Source organism: Neopsephotus bourkii, unplaced genomic scaffold (genome assembly GCF_033783945.1).
Source record: "Neopsephotus bourkii isolate Nb327-2 ecotype Australia unplaced genomic scaffold, CSIRO-AGI_Nbou_v1 NB_479, whole genome shotgun sequence".
Classification (NCBI taxonomy): Eukaryota; Metazoa; Chordata; class Aves; order Psittaciformes; family Psittacidae; genus Neopsephotus; species Neopsephotus bourkii.
The window spans coordinates 156,330-169,668 of NW_026900980.1; positions in this window are offsets into that span (position 1 = coordinate 156,330).

Below are 13,339 nucleotides of genomic sequence, written 5' to 3' on the forward strand. Positions count from 1 at the left end.
AGTTGAAAGTTTTGCCAACTAGAAACTGTTCATTTGTTTATTAGGGTTCTGTGGGTCAGAACTAGGGAGGTGTGTTGTAAACTATCCACAAAACGTCACAGCAGCATTCTACTTTGCACATATTAATGCTAAGACTTAAACTGTTTTGCCACAAAAAGGAAATGGCAGGCTTGGTTTTATAAAGTAATAATTCTCAATTAAATAAAACATTCTGCCTAAACATAGCGTGCAGATTCACAGAGGGGAAAAAGGTACAAGGGATCTTTCCTCTTCCACTTTAACACTAGTCAGCCCTAATGGGGAATGAAATTCTGCAGAAGACTGTAATTTCCCTAAAAGCTCCCTGAAAGAAAATGCATCCCATACTGATGTCTTTGTGTTTTCTTTGTGTACTTGGCAAAGCAGGCAGACACAAAGATGACAGTGGGGATTTGTCCCTAGCTCATTGCTTAATCATTTAAACAGATACACCAGCTACCGTATTTTATTCAAAGCTTGAGGTCATTTATACTGTCATGGGTATGACAATATAATACGTTGGAATTTTCCACAGATACAAACTGCTCCATCAGGCTCTGGCTCTTGCTGTGGTAGAGCCGAGACTTTTCACTGTTAAAAACTATTACCAGCTCTGCCATCAATAACCTTTAGGCAGGAAAAGTCACAGGCCAATCTAGTGCAACCTTCTTTTCATCTGACTTTGTAAACAGTTATTAATTATTATAATTAAAATGCTGTCAAAAACGTTTCATAAAGACAACATTTACAGCCTTTACACATCCTGGAAAGGATATTTGAAGTGAAAGAGAAAAAAATATTCTCATATTTTAGTAATAGCAACAGAAGTTCAAATCACTTAATCTGGGGAGTCATTCATAAAAAATGCGATCAGAGGGACTTGTTTTTAACCTCTTTGAACCTTCCCAGCTTCTACTCTCCTGCTTTTCCTGAAGGTCCTGGTATTTTCAGGCAGCACTGTCTCTGCCTACTCCAGCATCAAACACAGGCTTACACTGCCTTCTAAATGCCTGTGTAGAAGCTACTCCCTGCAGGAAGGAGCCTTTGAAAAAATGAATATTTTTAATATCGCAAAACAATTTGTGAAAGAAAATAATTCCCTTCCTCTTGCTGTGTGATTATAGTTCACAATTTTATTATTAACTGACGGTTCTCTGGAGGCTCTTGTGTTCTATTTTGCAACGTGTTGGGGGTGGGTATAAAGTACTCCCTTAAGCAACCAATGCTGTTGTTCTATCAGGAATCTGTACAGCCATCAAACACGTCCCCCAGATTGTTTCTTTTTGTGTTCCATTCAATGCTTTTGGTTCAAACAGATAAGAAGAAACTGCTCCTTGAACCAAGCCAGCGCACACAAGTCCAAAGCCAAAGTATTTCTCAGGGTTCAAGGACAGACCCTTTGCTCTTTCCCTGCTTTCACAGTACTGCTTCTTTCACCCCAGTACTGGCTGCCAATGATGCCACTGGGTGGGTGCCACAGTAAGCTGCGGTTTGGCATGGCATGGTGCCGGGCAGCAGTCCTGCTTCTCCTTTCATTATATAGCAGGCACAGCTGTCCCAAGGAGAGAGCTGCCAGGTGAGCAAATGGGTCTGCTGCGGACTCCAGCAGACAGGATTTTTCACCATTCAGTGCTAACTGGCCGGAGCTGGGATTTAATTTTGTACAGTAGACATATGGGAATCAGGGCAGCATCTGTGTTATTACTGTCTGCTCTCTGGCAGCCAGGCAGCTACAGCTTTAATCCAAGAAAAGCTGCCACTGAGCATTTGAGGTCCTTATTTTCTTTTTAAGTGGGTCCCCACAGCTTTCAGGCTGGAATGTGGGGATTTACCCAGCTGTTTCTTCTGTTTTTTAATGACAGAAAATCAGGCAAGAAGGCAGCCACCTTACCTGGACCTGTGTATATTTAGAACTGCAGAGCAAGCCTGTATTTGTCATCAGATAATGTCTGTGCTTGGTCCTTAAGCAAGAATAGGTACAGCAGCAAATAGTGTGCTAAATAAACACAAGAAAAGTGTACAGCTAGCTGCAGGCATGATTTGGGGAAAAAAGTATGTGAAAAGCTGAATGAAGTGATTTTTTTTATCCCCAGTGAAAGAAAGGGTGTGGAGGAGGAGATGTGGAATGCCATGCTGTTTGCTGTTGTCACCACAGGGCATTTCTCAGAAGTAGACATTCTCTCAGGGAAAAGCAGCACTGGAATTTGGTCGTGTCATAAGCCACCAAGCTGGGACAGTTCCCAGCAGGGGATACACACCTTGTTGTCCCACTGATTACAAGTCTCTGGTGTGATGCAGTTTCTGCTGCTCATCCTGGAAGAGCAACACAGTGATCCAGTAAACTGAAGCCAAAATGATTTTCAAGGTGGCCTCAATTTTAAGTTACCTAATATCTTCCAGACCTTCTTGCTTTGTATGAGCACAGTGAAGCCTCGAAATGCAGCTGAGTGGTGCAGTCTAGACCTGGAAATGGTGTTCTCCTCATGTCAGCCAGGATTTCTAAAATGTTCTGTCATGTCTTACATTGTTCCTTGGGAAGAAAAAGTCACCTCACTATAGATGCTTCTGCTTTCTTGATATTTAGCCATCACTAGGTTCTTATTTCTTCAGTTTCAGTCCACTTAATTTGGGCATTTTTGACCTGAAGTGATGTGACTTCTGAATTAGGAGATGTCAAATTCCTTCCAGAAGAAAAAAAGTAAAAATTCTTCTTAAGAAAGCATAAAATCGATTAAAAGGACTTGGCAGAAGTTTCTGTGTTAATGCACATGAAATGTCTATTAATGCACATTGTACTTACGTTGGAAGTTTAATCATCATTGAACCTATAGATAAAATGAATAGCATGCTATTTCCCCTTTTATTTTAGGGAATTTGTTTCAGATGCAGCTGATACAAAACAAGTTGGTATCACACAGAGATCTTCTGGTATCTATGGTACCAACAAATAAACAGGAATTACTTTTATACAAACATATAAATGCAGCAAACACTATTTAAACCGCCTTATGCGGTGAAGATGGGAAAGGAATATAAAAGGAAAATACATATTGTGAGATAGTCTTCACATGTTCTAAAATTCCTTTTGAAAAGGATATTTTAAAGTCAATATTTTACATAAGAGAAAGAGAAATCCAATTAAAAAATCCCCAGATTATGAGGTATCAGTAACTAGCCACTCTAATACAAGTCAAACAAAACTAATATATCTGCCATGTAATAATTTATTGTAAATGTGGTTTACAGTAGTTTGAATGTGAACAAAGAGAAACATAGGGTAAAATATAGTTGATGGGGAGAAAAAGAAATTCACTGTCCTCTAAGCCAAAGGATTTAAGAAATTTCCTTACGTTTATATTGTTAGGTTTGTAGCTTAGAAAATGAAAGTGGAAGGACATCAACAACCCTGGTGTCAGCTCCTAGAGATCCCTGAACTTCGTATGTCTGGAGGCCCATACAGTTGCCCAGCTGATTATACAAATCTCATTTTAAAAGTTAAATTTCACAAGTCTGCAAGGCTAATTTGGAAATTTTGCAATTCCTTGCAAGATTCTCAGTAGTTTCTGTTCCTAGTTGGCGTGGAACAAGGACTATAATTAAAGACTCTACTGGCATTAGAATTTTGCCCCCTGACACTAACAAGCACAAGTCACACAACCTCCTATGCATCTTCAGTAGTTTCTAGAGTCAGTACTTGCTGAAAACCTATTACAGGGTTTGTGACTAGAGTTGAATTCCATTCTTTCTTTCAAAGAAATTCTTTCCCAGCTCTTCTGATCTTCGTAGGGATAGCAATGCCACTGCAGGGATCCATCCTCTGCCAGAGACACTTTGTTCTACTGGGTACAACTACAGAAGACAAGCAAAGACCATAGCCTTCCTGGCATTATTTGCTATTGAGAAAGATGGGGTCCATGTCATACAACTACATTTTTCTAAGATTTAACAGCTTGGTCTGATAGGCCATCTGGGCTTCCTCCCTAACCAGTGAAGGAAGAGCAACGCCTCCACAGTGAGATCAGATGAATCCTGCTGTTGTCACTATGGAATAGGTACCTGATTTTCTCTATTGATGACATCAGTTAGCCAGATTCTGGGCTCAGACTGAATTTCTAGCCTTTAAATGAGCAGTGTTAGAGGAGATGAGCCCATCTGGGCTTATCCACCTAGCCACAGTTCCTATCTCCTCCTCCTCCCACCTCATTTAAGGTGCAGCACGAACCAAATTCTCATTTGACACTGCCAGGCTACATCACTCCCATGCAAGGATTTGCCCATGTCTTAAGTGGACATTAAACATTGGGAGTTACGGGCTCACTGATACTCATGGAGAATTCATCCCCTGGAAATTATTCATGCTCAAAACTGGGTACTGCCTGTATATCCACGCCCAACTCATGCATGGATGTATTTAAATTACAGAAGTCCAAAGAGTGTTGGCTTAGAAGGAAAAGCCAGTAATCTCAGTGCAACACAGCAGGTCACTGTGCACTGAAGAGCTAAGTACTCCTCACAGTCACTAAACTTAAGTGGTAAGGGATCAACTTCTCTTTCTCTACTGACATCAGTTAGAAAGTTATCTAAGGTGAAGAAGCTTCTTTTTCCATCTCAGTGTCTTTTGGTTTCATAAGAGCTAACAACATCCACATGGGCTTTTTCACCATTTGCAATAGCAAATATTAGCGTCACAAAAAAAACCCCAACAAACAGCAACAAACAGCAACAAACCAAAACAAAAAAAAACAACAAACAAATAAACAAAACATATTAATGTCACTACTTTACTGGCACAGCATTAAAAAGTCCTTATCCCCTTAAGTGCCACTGCTTGTAAACTTGCTTTTGCAGGCACAAAAGTAGCACACTTACTTCTGCATCAAGCAAGTTCAAAATCCTTCAACATCTTGTGCTTCTCTGGGGTGAAGGTGAAACTTTGGGGCCAGCAGTTTTGACAATGTTCTGTTTTTCAGGGCGGTACACAGCATTAGAGCCAGATTTGAAAGTCCTTTTAGGTTTCAGAAAGAGCAAGTAGAGGAATATTAGAGATTTTCAAAAGAGTTTAGTTTCTCAGTGCTTTTCAAAATCCCAGGAGGCCTCTGTCTCTTATTCAAAGCAACAAAATAGCTTGAAAAGTTTAAGACTTCCAATCTAGATGCAGAGCTATTTTACTTTGAAGCTATAATGTCTTCATGCATGGAGAATCCATTTATATAATTTATGTGAGTTTTTCCTTAATAATAATATACTGCTAACTGATAAAGTTAGGCTGGAAATTAGCAGCAGGTTCTAGTCAACAGAGTGATTGATCTTAGGAAGAGTGATGAGTAGCAGCAAGTGGAAACAGTGAGTTTAATCAGCTTGTAGGAAGGATTACATGGTAGGCTTCATTGGCAAAGCCAGTTCTCATTTAACAAGAAGGACCTCTTCAGCCCATGGTCCCTAGCTGTATTTTTCCTCTTTCTACACAGTACAGCTCATGAGATTAAAATAATCCAATGATTACAACTGGAATACATAATCAGCATCCTTTTCCCCAGACCTCTCCAAATCCTTGCTAAACAACCTTTTGATCTAAGCTGGACTATTTGCAGCACACAAAGTGCTATAGGGTGGCTAAATCTGCTGATTGATGTCCTAGTGCTCTACCGCTTCTGATTTTAAAACTCTCCAGAGTTCACTCTCTTTTGCCACTGCAGGAAGGCAGAGATCCCTGTCTGGGAAGCAGCTCCAATAGCTGGGAGTGGGGCAGTGGGGGCCTGGGCTGTTCCTGTCACCCCATGAAGCCTTGTTAGTTGTGTCCCTCTGATCACCCCTTGGAGAAGAGAGTCTGAGTGGTTTATTCCTGATCAACAACAGAAAAACAAAGCCATGTAAAGCCAGAATAAACCACTTTGACAGTGCAAGAAGATGCTTGCATGTTACAAGCCCTTATCCAGGCTGACCTGTACTTAAGCATTTCTTATTAGAAAGACTCTGCCAAATCACTCCATGCCAGACTGTGGTCCAAGAAATCATGGCTCCAAAGATAGAAGTAGGAATAAGCTTGCAACAAACAGAATTAAATCTCAACAGCTCCCATGCTTCCTGCATCCCTAACTCAGCTGGCAGCTGGCTGCATCAGTGCTGACAGTCTGTGGGCAGGATGTCATTGTTTCTGTTAATCCCTACATTTACACATTTCTAAATTGTTAGTGTTTCCTATCCTCCTACAGTAATGTTCCACACAAAACATAGATCATGTTTCTGAGGCATTGTTTCTCTAGGTAATGTAGTAAAAGAGACATACATGGGATTTTCACTCTCTAAACCACAAATTAACTTTGCCTGTGCAATGAAGCTCATTTAAAACATACATTGTATTTTTTATTACCTCAGTATTAGCTGCAAATCTTCACTGTCAATGACTTTTGAAAGTAAATTACAACTAATTATTGAAAGCATTGTTAATTGATCCCAGAGAGTGTGTGTTGAGAACACTCACATAATTTAGGTGTTTGAACATTTTAAATTGTACTTTAATGTTTGAGTCAAAATCTAACATTTTCCCTTGGCATCCATCTTTTCACAATCTCACCTTCCCTTGAACCTCACAAACTCCCACTTCTTGTGTGCAATGTGTATTTTTTTACCCTGGTGTTTAACAGAAATTTATAGATGTACAAATACATTCATTTCTGTGACATTGTACCTCAAAAACATTTCAGACAAAAGGCTCCAACATATGCACTTCTCTCCCTTAGGAGAGGAGGTGAAAGAAAGGACATTACAGAAAGTAGCCAGGTTCCTTGAAAGTACCACAAAGTATTGCAGTGCTGAAATTGGTATGAAAATTATTCCAGGGTTTCTTTAAAGAAAGAATCACAAAGGGAATATCCTGGTGTATATAAACCAGAAAGGACATCTTTTGAAACATGAACTTTTCCATTTTCCTTTTATATTGGTGGTGACTGTTAGATGAAACATAAAAAAAAAAAAAAAAAAAAAAAAAAAAAGAAAGAATTAATCTGGGTCTCAGTGAATACGCGACAGGGCTATCTTCCAGAATGTAGCTGAGCATTGTGATCATCCTTCAGGCTCCTCTGAACCTTCACGATTAATCCCATAGGATTTTAGGCACTGACAATTTACAGCTTTGACACATAGGTCAGTTACTGATGTCCGCAGTTTCATTATCCATCTCTCTACCTGGAAAACGAGAGACAATGTGATGGTTTTTCTTTAGTAGCTTTATTGTGCAGTAGTAGTAAAAGGCTTGCCTAGTCCTCACCGGTTTCATTAGTGTATTGACAAGAATCATAGATGATGCATTTCAAGCACTGTGTGCAAAGCGAGCCACTTTTGCTACACAGTGGATATCAGCTGGAGGAGCTAGAGAGGATTCAATCAAAGCAAGTGCTGGTTGCCCTGATTTCTTTTTGCCTGAAGTAGTTCTGTCTACCACAGGAGTGGAGGCATACTGCAGTGGAGACATATATTCTGAAAATGAAATATGGCTATTTAGTTTTCTGAGTCTTACATAAAATTTCTCTTAATTAGCCAATTGCTTCTTTCAGCAAGGGCTTTCAAAGAAACATAACTAATAAAAACAGTCTTTAAAAGGCTGCCAAAGATAAGATGCAAAAAACCTACTCAGTAGGGTCAGACTAACAGGTAATGTCCAGTATTGCTTATAATAATTTTTTTATGAATCATGGTATAACTGCTAATATTGTGAAAAAGGGTAGCAGAGTTGATAATGGTACAGACATTTTATCTTCTAAACATGCAGAGGCGGACACTCAGGAGAGCAGGAAAAAGCTAAGAAGTTTCTGAATCCAAATGAGAATAAACACTTAATATAGCACTCCTAGGAGCAGACATCATTTAAAAACAAACAAACAAACAAAACAGTTTATACAGTTTTTGCCCTTCTGTTTCCATCACACAGAAGATTCTGGTGGTTGTTTACAATCACAAAGATACAACCACTATTGAGAATGTTGATGTGCCATTACTGTTAATCATTATTATGAAGAAACAAAACCCCAAGAGTCATGTGTATGTATTTTTATATAATTATGCTAGTTTCTCAATCACTTCTTATGTTTCCACAGTTTTCATCATTGCTAACAAATCAGCTCATATTCTAGATCTTTTATTATTCCCATTTGAACCCAGTAGTGACACAGTAAATGTCTTAAGTAGAAATGAAGCTTTCATTAACTGCAAAGATAATTCAATACACCACAGCATGGGAAACCTGTCTAAACAGAAAAAAGGAAGGGAGCAAACTGAAGAGTATGGATCTGGTCTGAGTTCAGGGAGCAGCAATGGAAATGGGAGAGGACATGGAAGGAGAGGTCCTTGACATGAAACCTGCTAGATATTATGGGCAGACCTGCAGGGACTAATAGGAAAATAATGTCTTTGATGGATTTATTATGTCGGATTTGCCTTTGCTTGTCTGGGGTTGTTTCAGAAGTCCTTTTTGTCCCTTGCCAAACTGCAATTCTAAAAGCTTGAATTTTGCCCTCAGAGTGTTCCAGTGCTTTGCAAACCAGCCACTTATTTTCTGATATGAAGTAACATACCAGGTCAAGTTACTGCTAGTAATGGAATTGACAGGTTCTTTTCCAAACTTAGAGTTCATAAGGCCATTCTGTTTATTACGAGGACATACTTTAGCCTTGATTACTTGAAACAATATTTAAATGCAACTGGGCACCTTAGCAAAGAATCCATACAACCATCAATGCAGCAAAAAACTAATTCCCATTCAGGACATAAATTCCTTCCAGCCCGTTCTCCATCAAGGATTCCTCACCCTGACCACTGGCACATTTGCACAGGCAGGAAGCACAGAGGAGTTTTACACAATGGTGGCAGCAAAGTCAAAATGCTTTCCAGTTTGGTACCTAAAAACTACACAGTGCTGCTCTCTCTGTAGAGAAAGTTTGCACTAATATAAGACTGTGTCAGAGGCAGGATTTCAGACTGGTTGTTCTCTGGCCGTTCTGTGTGACTTTTGTGAGCTGTATATTTCCGTTTTCTTGTAGTGGTAGACATGAAATACAGACGTTTTGAGTCTGTCAGTATACTTGTCTTCAGCACGCATGCTGTCACCCAGCTCTTGTTACAGCCCTGCCACAGTACATGGTAGGATGGACAAGGCTGCTCTTATAAGAAGGGCTGCAAACTCACAAAGAGCCCTGGGTGCAATTCAGAGATGAAATGTCTCCACTAGTGGCAACTTCATCCATGCTCCTAAATAGATGGTCAAAGAGAAGATTGAGATTATTTCTTTCTGTGCCCGATCCCTTGCCTATTCCTCTTTCTGTTGTCAGGTTTCTTCAAGTGTAGGACTCCTATTAAACACAAGAACTGCTCAGGAACGCCTGCAGAAAATGACCAGATTTCCGGAATAATATACATACTTTCAGGAGAGATGGAGCACGCAGTGAGTAGTAATTGGTACCATACCCCTATGCACCTAGTAATCCAGGGAGCTCAATTAAATTACCATGCTCTATTAAGAAAAGTATGTGACTACACAGTTAATGACACAGAACATGCACAGAAAGAAGAGCAGATCTAAGGTCTCGTTTTCAGTGTCTGGCTTTTCCTACCTTCCGAATGATTAATGATATTTAGGATGCCTTAATGTGTCATTTTTTGTCTTAAAACTCATTGGTAGTTTTTCTCTTGAAAGAGAAACTTCACTGCTGCTTCAGAGAGGACCCTGAGTCAGCAATAAAAGACAAAGGCATGGTTAAACTAAGCAGTTTTGTGACTAAATATCACACACAGTCTTTGAAATATGGCAATAAGTTAATCTTGCAAAACACACAAACCAGGGATGGATGCTTAATAGATGAGAATGTTCAGACCTCTCTCTCTTTGCTATGTCATCTTTGTAAGCTGTGCAAACAGCGCAGCCTGATACCTGCTGTTAAACTCCTTACTCCCCAGAGATTTTTTCTATCCAAGAAAGATGCATATTGATCAAGAGATTAATCATATTTAGCATGCAAAAGATGGATTTGAAAAGGTCGTGGTTGCTGAGGCCATATTTGTGAGTACCTCCATAATATGGATGCTGTATGTCACTGCAGGTGCAATGCCAAAAATGCATCATGGTCAAACAATGTCACATAATGTGGCAACCTACTGTAAACACAATTGTCCTATGATCAGGCTTTAGGATAATAACATGGAGTACCTCAAGGGAGTATGTTTATACCTACGCTAACATCTACAGAAATGCTGTAGCACATATAGTGCTTATTTATGCTAATGATTTAACCAAAGATGAAGGAAAGATAACCTTTTTCAAATAAATTGCTATCTGAAAAATCAGTATCCCACTAAAATGCAAATGACTCCCTTTCATCTCTGAGTCACGATATAATAATTCAATATAATTTAGTATGGAATATGATTCACTGCTGTTGAAATCATTGGGACTGACGTTGGATTTTAAATGTGAGCAAAATATAAGGTTAGCTGCTGGAATAATACAGTAAAGAAGGTCAAGTTCTGAAGGGGGAGCCAGATACCACTGTGAATTATGAAAATTGACTTGTGTTAGTTGCAGCCAAATGTGTGTGTCCAGTGGGGGAAAGGTTGGTTCATTTAAAAAAAGGAGGATGTTATACTAAGCGAAAGCTATTGTCATGTTTGCCCACATCCAGGGGCAGTCTTTTCATGCTTTGTGAATCACCTGGGCAGGGATCAGGACTGCGGTCACAAGAAAGATGGGATAGAAGACACTTAAAACAATCATTGTAAATGGGTGTTTTGCAGCTGTTGCTGGCAAAAGTAAGGAAATAGCTTTCTTATAACAAAAGAATCTCTTTGAAAAATATTGAATGTGATGCTGTTGGAGATGTAGCATTCCCATGTCATTCAGTATAATTAATGAGGACGGAAATTGGTATTGATGTTAGCTAGCACCCATGTGCAGGTGCAGAATTGGACTGGCCAAGATGGAAATGTCTGAATTGTTTTCTGAATGCACAGAAATGGGACTGTTATAACAACACAGACATATGTAAATGTGGGACTGGGACCAGGGAACATCCACTGTTCTGTGCTCTCTGGAGAGAGATGCTAATATCAAAGGTCTGGACACGAATACAGATGAAACGTGTTTAAGCCTCTGGGGAAAAAAGCACAGAGGACAAAAAGGATGAGGCGAATTTCTAAGTGCAAGTAAAATTACTGATGTCCACTAAAACTGTCAAGTTTAATTAACCAAATATTATCTATAGAAATAGAGAACCTTTTAGCTATTTCACGCTCTGGTTTTCTTCAAGGCGGATTCTGCATACCTTTAAAAAAGGATTTTTCCAGATTAGGGTAATTCCTACATTAATTTACACAATTCCCCAAACGCATCTTGCAGAAAAAGTCCATCTCTCACTATTTCCCATCTCATTACTTGGGGTGAAGCCTGAGCTCACCTTTGGGAGTTTCATGGTTGTGGCAGATGATTCAGGGAGAATATGATCTGATATCTGCCACAGTACTGCTTGTCTTCTTGGGCAGAGGCTCCTTCGTGTTGTGAAAAGATTCTCATAGCACATTTTTCTCCTTGTGGCAAGCTGTGCCAGGACTAACACTTCAAAGGTTATGAATCAGCCAAGAAAATGTACCTTTCTGGCAGACGTACTTGTAGCTATGATTTTATCCATTAGGTATCTTTTCTTACATGATCAAACCAAAAGAAACACAATATAATTAGAAATCAATATGTAAATGAAAGAGATGAGCAAGGCTGATAACCTGGATGCAACTAGACCTGATGGCAAAAGGAAGGCACTGGCAGATGAGAAGGTGAACAAGAAAGTTGAGTGTTAAGCGTGTTTTGCTGAAAGCAGTAGGCAGCATGCAGCCCTTTCACTTCCTGCCACAGAAAACCTGTAGCTTCTTACTGGGATTTTGTTGCTGCTGGCTGCTGGTCTATGGGCTTTGAGCATGCTGTCTTCTTTCACAGCTGCTATTTTCTCAGTCTCTTCCATATAATGTACTTACCCACATAATTCCAGCTCTGACTCCATGCTTAATAATGCTCTTGTGGTTCAACGATGCCAAGAAATCATAGCTCCTGCTGAAGTGCTTGGTGCCTTGAATACAGCAGGGACTTTCTTATCATTCCTTTCCTAGGTTGTCTAATGGACATTTCTGAGAACTGAGTCTACACTTAGAAAATAAACAGCAATAAATGATCAGTATAGCCTTCCTCTCTCATTTTGGTGAAACGAAGCAATTAGAATAAGAAGCAGCCAGGACAAGAACCTCAGCAGTGTGCAATTGAATTCTTGTATTTTCAAATGACGTCTTCTTACCACTTTGTAACACAGGATTCGCAACTGTTTAGTCTACTTGATATCCTACATATAAACCCTATCCAAGGATAAAAAAATGTCCAGAAGAGTCAGATGACACATGTTCAAGCCTTACCAGCCATGGTTTTACACCAGTGTATGGTCTGAGGAGTAATTTGTATTTGAATTAGCTTGCTCTATGTTTCTTGCCCAGGAAAGTGATTCAGGTATCCAATATTCCATTTATATTTGACAGCTGTGAATAACTGTTATGCTCTAAATTACTAACATTCATTGCAATTAGTTTCTATTTTGGTTAAGGGTTACCTTACATTTGGAAAAGTGCTACAGTTCATATTTTGTTTTTCAGAAATTCATTTCCTTGTCTATAATGCCATATGTTTTGAATTTGCATTTGCAGTATAATACTTGTATCTTTTGAGACATGAGAATGATTATTTAATACCACAAACAGAAAGTATAATCACACAATTGCTTTGTTGAAGTGCAAGATGACTCCTGGAAACATGAATCAATTGAGCAGATAAGCATTATGCTAAATAAATCCTCAAAGTAGTATTCTTCTAAAGAATATTACAAATATTACCTGAAAATGTGTCAGCAAAATAACCTGGTATGTGAGGGGGAAATAACCACATTTTCTTATACTGAAGCCATTAATTATTTGCAAGTCACTAATTTAAGTTAACTATGCATGAATAGTAAGACCTGTATCAAAGAAAAGATGCAAGTTGTATTTGAACAATCACAAAATCACTATTGTCCGAATTTGTGCTACAGCCAAAAAAAGAAAAACACAGGAAATGTAAAGGAAGGGACACTCTGAGTCATGTAGCCTTTTGACATACTTGGGCTGTTCATATTCATCTCTGAAGTCCACTACAATATTCTCTCCCATGTGCATTCGCTCCCCTTCACTCTGAGCAGTGACATTTTTCTGTTTGCTTCACTACACATATTGTTGCCTCACATTACCCTTCCCTACAACTCCAGGA